Source organism: Galeopterus variegatus, unplaced genomic scaffold (genome assembly GCF_000696425.1).
Source record: "Galeopterus variegatus unplaced genomic scaffold, G_variegatus-3.0.2 Scaffold938, whole genome shotgun sequence".
In the NCBI taxonomy this organism is placed as follows: Eukaryota; Metazoa; Chordata; class Mammalia; order Dermoptera; family Cynocephalidae; genus Galeopterus; species Galeopterus variegatus.
The window spans coordinates 35,733-44,400 of NW_007727049.1; positions in this window are offsets into that span (position 1 = coordinate 35,733).

Below are 8,668 nucleotides of genomic sequence, written 5' to 3' on the forward strand. Positions count from 1 at the left end.
TGAGCGCTCGCTGAGCGTCGCCGCGGGTCCCTGCGTCCCTGCCGCGCTTCCTCGGTCTCCCTGCCTCCGCCGCTCCGCCTCTCCCTCCTGTCTCTCTGGTCCCAGCCTTGGGGTCCCCGGCCCGTCCCCTCGGCCTGAGACTGGCGCCCGGGGGCCCGGAGGGAGGGCTCAGGAGAAAGGGGCCAATGAGCACCGAGAGTCGCGTCCCCGGCTGGGCGGGGCGTGGGGAGCGCGGGCCCCGGGGGCCCCCTGCCGCCTCCCCGGAGCCTGGGGCTGCGTTATTGGTGGCGTCCAGCCGGGAGGATGAGGGGCAGGGGGCGGGCGGCAGGGACACGGGACTCTGGCTTTAACCACTTCGTGGCTCTGGTACTTGGAGTTCAGGGGCTGCCTGTGAGGTCGTGAAGAGAGTAACAGCGTGTCACGCTGTGGATGGGGGTGTCCTCAAAAGCGAGCGAGTGCGAACGAGGTGTGTGTGGGAGGACAGGTGGCAGTCACCGTGGCAGGGAGTGTGCGCCAGGGAGTGCCAGGGGCCCTTGGCGCCTGGAACCAGGGAGCGTGTCTTGGGGGGTCGGCGTGGTGTGAGCGCGCGAGTCTATGTGAGTGTGTCAGAGTGTGAAAGACGCGGATGTGAGTGGCAGGGTGTGGGAGGGCTGCGTGTGTGCAGGGGAGGGCGTGGGTGTGGGGAGGATGTCAGGGGCTGTCAAGGTGATGGGCAGGCCTGTGCCAGCTTGCAGGGGGCTGGGGTACAGGATGGTACCCACAGCTCGCTGGAGCCTGTGCGGTAGGGAGGGTATGAGGTTGGGAATGTGTGAGCGCTCCTGGGGGAGAGAAGGCGGATGTGTCTCTGCCACGACATACCCCAGATTCACGTGTCTCCTGCCATTTCTCCCCAGATCTAATGTTGGGGGGGACAGAGCTGGGGGTGTTTGGGGGCTGCCTTTGCCAGTACACGTGCCATCACGTGTGTAATTTTGGTGCTTTCAGGAACAGAGCTGGGGGAGAGAGGGGTGTGTGCTCATTTCTGAGGTGTGAGCCTCTCTCTCCCTCTCCAGAGGTGTCTGTGAGTGTCTCTGGAGGGGGACAGGGAGGGCCTGGCCTTGTGGGTTGCAGTGTCCCTGTTCATCTGTCCAGGCCCTGGGTGTCCTTGCGGGAGCTGGTGTTTCCCTCTGCGGGGCTGTGTGTGATGGCCTGAATGCCTCTGTGTAGCACCGAGAAGGTGTGTGTGGAGACATGTGTCTATACCTGTGTCTTCCTGGGGCTCTGTTTGTGTTGGCAGCTTCTCTCCTGGTCACTCTCAGGCCTGGAACAGCCAGGAGCCCTTCCTACCCCCCCAGCTCCTCCAGCAACTTTTCCACTCCCAGCCCCAGCGTGCTGGGTCCTTGGCAGAGCGAGAGGCCAGAGGATTCTTATGGAAATGGGGTCAGAGGCACGATGTGCTGCCCCAGAGTCAGTGCCCATGCTGCGGGTGAGGCAGAGAGTGGCAGGAAGAACAGAGCTTTGCTCATGGGAGTGGGACATCCTGGTCACTCAGTTCCACCTCCCCCAACCCCAGACCTGGCTCAAGTCCCTATGTGTTTGTTGACTTATATACTTATTGGGAAACAGCCGGATGCCAGGTTGCTGGCGCAGGGGTGTGGGCATCTCACAGTCCCTGGCTTGGCCCAGAACCCTTCTTCCAGATGGGGTGTGGTGGGGAGTGGCAAAGACCCATTTGGCAGTGCCTGGGGAGGGTAAATAAGGAGGTACTGAAAGAAGGGGCACAGAAAGGGCATGGCCCAGGTAGTAACCTGAACAGTAACAGTACATGGGCGGGGGTGGGGTGGGGTCAGGAGCCTGTGGCTTCCAGTGCTGGGGGGTGTAGTGAAGGATCATGGGGCGAGATGAAGGGGACAGAGGACCGCTGGGTGGGTGATGAGAGGACAGGGACAGGAGGCATCATTACCAGTTGTACCTCAGAGCCCACTGGAGCTGAAAAAGCCTTGGGGAACACTGCAGCTGAGCCCCATTTGACCAGAGAGGGCTGTTTATGGAGGATCTACCAAAAGTATTGAAGCTCTGGGAGACGCTGAATCAGGAAAAATTCCCCCAATCTCAACTGGAGCAGCTGCAAAGGGAGACGAGGGCAGAGAATCTTCCTTCTCAGCCACGAAGGCCAGAAGGTCTGTGGGGGTGGAGGAAGGGTCTCTACCCTCTTCCCCCAGCCTTCGCCCAGGAACCCACTCTCTGACTGCTAAACCCTGGGGCTGAGGGGTGGGAAGACTGGCTGACAGAGGTACAGACACAAGGGACAGACAGGAAGGAGGAGGAAGGACCTCAGGGACTGCAAGGAGACAGGAGGTTAGAAAGATAAAGGGGGAGATAGGAGAAAGCAAAAGAAAGAGACAGAAAACACATGTGAGAGATAGAGAGACAGGGAGGCAGAGAGAGAGAAAGCCTCACGAGGGAGAGAGGCAGGAGACAGAGATGGAGAGAGTAAAAATAGCTCAGCATTAAGATAATTGCAGCTCACAGCTCTGCCCTCCGTTAGGAATTAAATGAGGTTTTATTACTTTGATTTTTCTCTCCTGGATCCTACGCGACTTCTCAAGAACTTGGGGAAAAGTTTTTCAGGTGGGTGGCCAGGTGGCGGGGGCTGCGTGGGCGACAGAGGAAGAAGAGAAGGGGACTTCTGGGAGCTTGCGGAGGGGTGGGCAGGGGCCAGGAGAGGGAAGGGGTGATGAGGTTGGTGGAGCCCAGCTGGGGCTGGAGGTGGCAGCCAGGGCCAGGCACATGGGAACAGGGTGTTGAGAAGCCAGGGACCAGGGTGACCTCCAATCACTTTGACTTAGAATTAATCATATGCAAATGAGATATAAAAATAATATGCCACTCCTCGGTTATTATTCTTGAGATAGAAGCACAGGTAGTGGGGTCCAAGGAACAAATTTGAGACCTTGTTTGACTTAACTCCTATTGAACTATGGGTTTTTCTGCTTGGACTGCCAAAAATGTTTGTGGCAGGGTGTCTATTAATGAATCACAGGTCTGAGCACACTATTTTGAGGTGTTTTCTTCCCACCATTTATCTTTTTTTTTTTTTTTGGCAGCTGGTCCGTTTGGGGATCCAAACCCTTGCCTTTGATGTTACAACACCGCACTCAGCCCGCATTTATCTTTAGGTGATTGCCCAGTGCCTGGCACCCAGGAGGCACTACATTCACCTTCTCTGGAAGGTGAATTTGGGAGGTGGTGTGAGGTGTTTGCCCTCTTTTGGGAGGTGAGGATAGGGAACAACAATCGGGAATGTTCCCTCCCTCACCCCAAGCAGGAAGTAGTCATGTGGATAGAACATAAACTTGGGGAGTTTGACAGCCCTGGGTAGGAGTCTCAGGTCTGTAACTTACTGGGTGGACTTAGACAACTTTCTTAGCTTCTCTGTGCCTCAGTTTTCTTGTGTTTCAAAGCCCGCCTCACGTGGCGGCTGTGACGATTCAACAGTATAAAACAATAAAGCCCCCATCCCTGTGCAGGACTCCGGGTTGTCCTTAACAAAGGTTCCAGCTCCCCGGAGATCTAGGGTGCAGTTCCTAAAAGGGCCAGCAGGTGGCGGGGTCGACCAGAGTTTGGACGGCCGCGCTGCTGGCACTGCGGGTCTGTAGTTGGGCATCGCACCCGTGGCTTTGGCACCACGGAGCTGAGACGGAGCTGGCCGGGTTCGCATGTGACAGCTGGAAGGGAGGCCCCCGGAAGTCCCAGGAAGCAGCCTTAGAGGAGCCGGGGAGCGTTGGCTGGGCACACTGAGGCATCTTTCCCTGCCTGTGAGGGAGGAGGGAAGACGAGGAGGGAGGGATGGAGGAGGAATTGCAAGGCCCGCCTCTGGGAAAACCTGTGGGCACCGAGAGGAGAGGGCAAGGGCACCCTCAGCCGGGTGGCACTAGGATAGGTGGGCAATCATCTGAGACATTTACTTACACACTCATTCATTCATCCATTATCCATCCATTTGCCCATTCAATCAATTTACATCGGGTGCTTAGGTTCTTTTATTAAAAATCAACTTTATTGGGCCGGCCCGGTGGCGCACTGCTACAGTGCGCCGCTTGGGAGCGCAGCGGTGCTCCTACCGAGGGTTCGGATCCCACATACAGACCGGCCACTCACTGGCTGAGCGAGGTGCAGGCGCAACACCGAGGGTTGCGATCCCGTTGCCGGTCCCGGTCCAGTACGGGTCCCGGTCCGGTACGGGCGCGACACTGAGGGTTGCGATCCGTTGCCCGACACGAAAAAGGAAAAAAAAAATCAACTTTATTGAGTTAGTTTACATACAATAAAATGCACTAATTTAAAGTATACACTTCAATGAGTTTTTTAAAAATTTAATGTAGCACGTGACCACCACCAGTGATAGAATGTTCCATCACCCCAAAACGTTTTCTTTTGCCCCATCCAAGTCAATCTCCCCCCGCCCCCCGGGGGAATCAACTCTTAGCACACTATTTTGAGACTTGTCCTTCCCACCATCTTTACACCATTAACCTGCCTACCACAGTGCCCAAAGTACAGTTGGCACTACATGCTGTAGAGGCGATGAACTGAGGAATGAACGAACAGATGAACACATAAGTCATAGAAATTGACAAGAGGTGACATATATATATATATGGAGCATTTACCTGGTGCTGGGCACTGGGCTAGGCCCTTTACATATATTATCTCATTTAATCCTCACTAGTAGCATTCCGTTTTATAGATGAGTCAAGTGAGGTTTTGCTCGGAGCCTGAGTTCAAACGCAGCCTAACTCCAGAGCCCTCACTCTTTACTGCTGCCTTTAACACCTTTAGAATGGACGAGCGGAAAGTCGCTCACATGCACTGGAGCGGGCTTTTCTCTTGCTCAGCATCAGACCGCGTTTCTCTCTCGCCCGGCCCAGTTTGGACAGATCTCGAAGCAAAAGTCAATGTGCCGAGGCTGCCCTCTGGTGGCAGAAACGAGTACAGCCAGCATTTGTGCCCTTTGTCGCCCCCATGTGGAAGCCAGAAACGAGTACAGCCAGCATTTGTGCCCTTTGTCGCCCCCATGTGGAAGCCGGGATATTGAGAAGAGAGCAAGCTGCAGCCCACAGCGGGGGCAGCCTCAGCCCCGGGCACCTGGAGACCCCCTGCTCTGGCCACTGCCTGGTGCCCCCCGATGTGCCAGCTGAGGCTGCCCCCGAAGAACGCCAGCTGCCGGAGCGCGCCGCCTCCCACTCCCTCCACCAGCCTCACACACACTCCAATCGCGGTCCAGTCGGCTGCTTCCATTCCCTGAAGAAGAGGCCCTAAAGTTAAAACAGCTGTTAATTTATAAACCAATTTTTCCGTGACTGCTTAATAAATCGCCAGCAGCTGCTCTGCCCCCTCCTCCTGCCCAGGCACCCGGCCCCGGGGGCTGCATGGAGAAGCTCGGAGCCGCCAGCCTGCCCTTCCTGCCTCCTTCCCCCAAACCCCCAACTTGCCCCCATTTTCCCAGAACCTGGGCGTGTGTGGGGGAAACCCTGATGAACCCAGCTTCTCTGGTCTTCAGTGGAGTGCTGAAATGAGGATGGGTTTTCCTTCCTAGTGGGCTGAAGCCCAGAGGCTCTCCTCCCACTGCCCCAAACCCCCAACTTGCCCCCATTTTCCCAGAACCTGGGCGTGTGTGGGGGAAACCCTGATGAACCCAGCTTCTCTGGTCTTCAGCGGAGTGCTAAAATGAGGATGGGTTTTCCTTCCTAGTGGGCTGAAGCCCAGAGGCTCTCCTCCCACTGCCCCACAACCTCCACCCCCATCCTGGACTCCCAGGCCAGAAGGTGCTTGTTAAACATTTCACTGGTTCTGGGGAGATGGGGGTGTCCAGATTCCCAGGAGAAGTTCTCCTGAGCCACTGGGATGCAGGCAGACCCAGGTGGGGCCCAGGGTTCATCCCTGAGAGCACAGGAATCTCAATTTTCCATATCAGGGTGGTCCCCCTGACAGATGCTAACCGACTCCCTGACCGGGCTGTTCTCTCAAGGGTGGGCTGGGAGGGGGCAAGGGATGCTGGGATAGCATCCCACTCCGGGGAGATGCCCACACACATCCATCCTCCAGATAATGGAGATGAGGGATTTGCACCTCCTGAACATTCACTTTGTCCAGCTTCTACTAGCATATAAAAGGCAGCATAAAAATTCATGCAGGGGTGAGGGCCAAGTGAATGTTAGGCATGAGGCATGCTCTTTCTCCTTGCGCCTGCAAGTTCCAAAGGCACCCAGGGAAAAGGCCTGCTGCCACTGTGATCTCTGATTCCGCTGGGCAAGGGGGTCAATCTGGCCATGCCCCTGTAGCCACAAGCTCAGTAGGAAAGGAAGAGCAGGATGGTAAAGCACTCCAGCTCAGCAGTTCAAATCCCTGTTCTACCACTTACTAGCTGTGTGACCTTGGGCAAGTCACTTAACCTCTCTTTTCTTCCTCAGTGTCTCTCTGTATAAAGTGGGGATAATAATAATAGAATTGTGAAAATTAAGCCAGTTGATGTACATAAACACATAGTAAAAAAAGTGATTAATTACAAAGGGATACTTCTCACCCCCTGCTGCAAAGAAAAGAGACTGGAGCTCTCGCTTCCCCCCCAAGTAGCAAATCGGGAATTTCCAGGGGAAATGGGGGGGTAGGTACAAATGCTGAGGAAAAAACCTACCAGGATTCCTGGGTCATGTGATCCTGACTGGGCTTTTTCCTTCTGGGCGCTTCTGTTCTCCCACCATCTCTCCGCCCCCACCCTCATCCCTACCCCACTCCAGCAGCCTGGGCCCTTCCCCAGCCTGCTTATGGGAAAGGAAGGAAAAGGCTCCACCCACCCCAGCTCCTGGAGCCCCCACCTCAAAAGCAAGTTCTTCCCACAGTCTAATTGAAAGTCCTTCCATTTCCTCTCCTGTTCTCTAATCATCAGAGGCTGCCTGACCCTCTCCTGCCCCAGCCCCAGCAGGATGGGGAGGAAGGGACTCTGCTGTCACATAGGCCCAGTGTGAGCCTGGGCCTTGCTACATCCTCTCTGTGTGTCCCAGAGCAACTTAGTCAACCTCTCTGAGCCTCAGATTCTACATCTGTGAAATGGGATAATCCTGCCTCCTGGGTTGCTGTGATGGCTGAGTGGGAGACTGCCTGTGAAGTTCCTAGCACAGGGCCTGGCTCACAGCAGGAATTGTGCACATGGTGGCGAGAGAGGTGGCAGAGTATGGTGGAAAGAACCCAGATGCTGGGACTGGGCGGTCCGGGTTCAAATCTCACTCTACTACTCACAGCTGGGTGGCCTTGAGCAGGCTGTTTAACCTTCGCATGCCCCTATTTCTCCATCCATAAAATAGGGACTATAACAGAACCTACGTCACTGGGCAGTTGTGAGGCTCCTAGAGCTCCCTGAACAGTTCTCCAGCTAAATAAACTTTTGCCAAATTGATAGTATTGTTAGTTGCTGTTATTACTTTCAGCCCCACTAGAGCACTGACCCTCTTTAGGTTTTGCCTTACCCAGGGGCTTGTTGATGGCAGAAGGTGGGAGGGTGAGCAGAAACCAGACTGGAGACCCTGGCATTGGGGATCCTGACTCAGGACAAGTCTGCGGTCTCCACCTCCTCCTCAGTGTGTCCAACCTCGCCTGAGCAAAACACATTCCTTCTGCCTCCCCCAGTCAATGACCTTGTGAAGCAGCCAGCCCCCTCCCTGTGCCCAGGTCCTGACTACCTCCTGGAAATAAAGCAGAGTCCCCGGGGCCCACTCAAGCCTAAGGCTGCTCTGCCAGGGTGCCAGCTGGTGCCCACAGGGGCGGGGCAGCAGTTTGATCATGTGGAAAGGGAAAACTGGAGGCACCCCCAACCTTAGTGGCCCCCACCAGAGACAAGAAAAGACTGGGGCAGCCAGGACATCCCAGCAGTTTCTTTCCCTTAGGGACACGAAGCGGTGAGAGCTAAGATTGGCCTGTCCTGTGCCTCAGTTTACTCAGCCGTCCCAGAGAGGGAGTCTTCATTCCCATCCCCCAGGCTCCCGGGGGCCCCAAGGGCCTTGGCACTGGCCTCTCAGAGCTCCTGGCCCTTTTTCCTTTTTAAAGTAACTCAGCCTCCTCTTCCCCGCCCAGATTCTCTCCTTAGAAACCACCCAAGAGGACACTTAACCCCAGAGGGGGAGGAAAAAGCCAGCCGCATTTGGGACAGCCGCTGCAGTGTGTGGAGCTGCATCTTCAAGCCCGCCCAGGGCGCCGGCCCCCGCGCGGCCACCCCGCGCTCCCCGCCCCTGCCCATGCCCCTTCCCGCCGCCACTGGCCCTTTAAGAGCCTCTCCGCGCGCTGCCGTCCCGGATCAGCCAGAGAGACCATTAAAATTTTATGCAGAATGAAAATGGGCCAGGTCTCCAGCTTCCTCGCTCCCATCCAATGATTTATTACTCGCAAATACCACAGAACTAATTAGTATAGTAATTAATTAATACGCATTTGCATATTTGCATGTGCAATTAGTGCAGTGGAGTGATTACTGGGAGAATGAGGGGCCCCGGATTGTCAGATGTGAGGGGGAAGTGGCCTGGAAAAGAGTTAGTGGGAATGAACTTTGTAGGGAGCGCGGTGGCGGGGAGCGGCGGGGAGGCGAGCGGGGCCCAGCGGGGCCCCCGGGGCGCCTCGCTGGGGTGCAGGGCGGCCG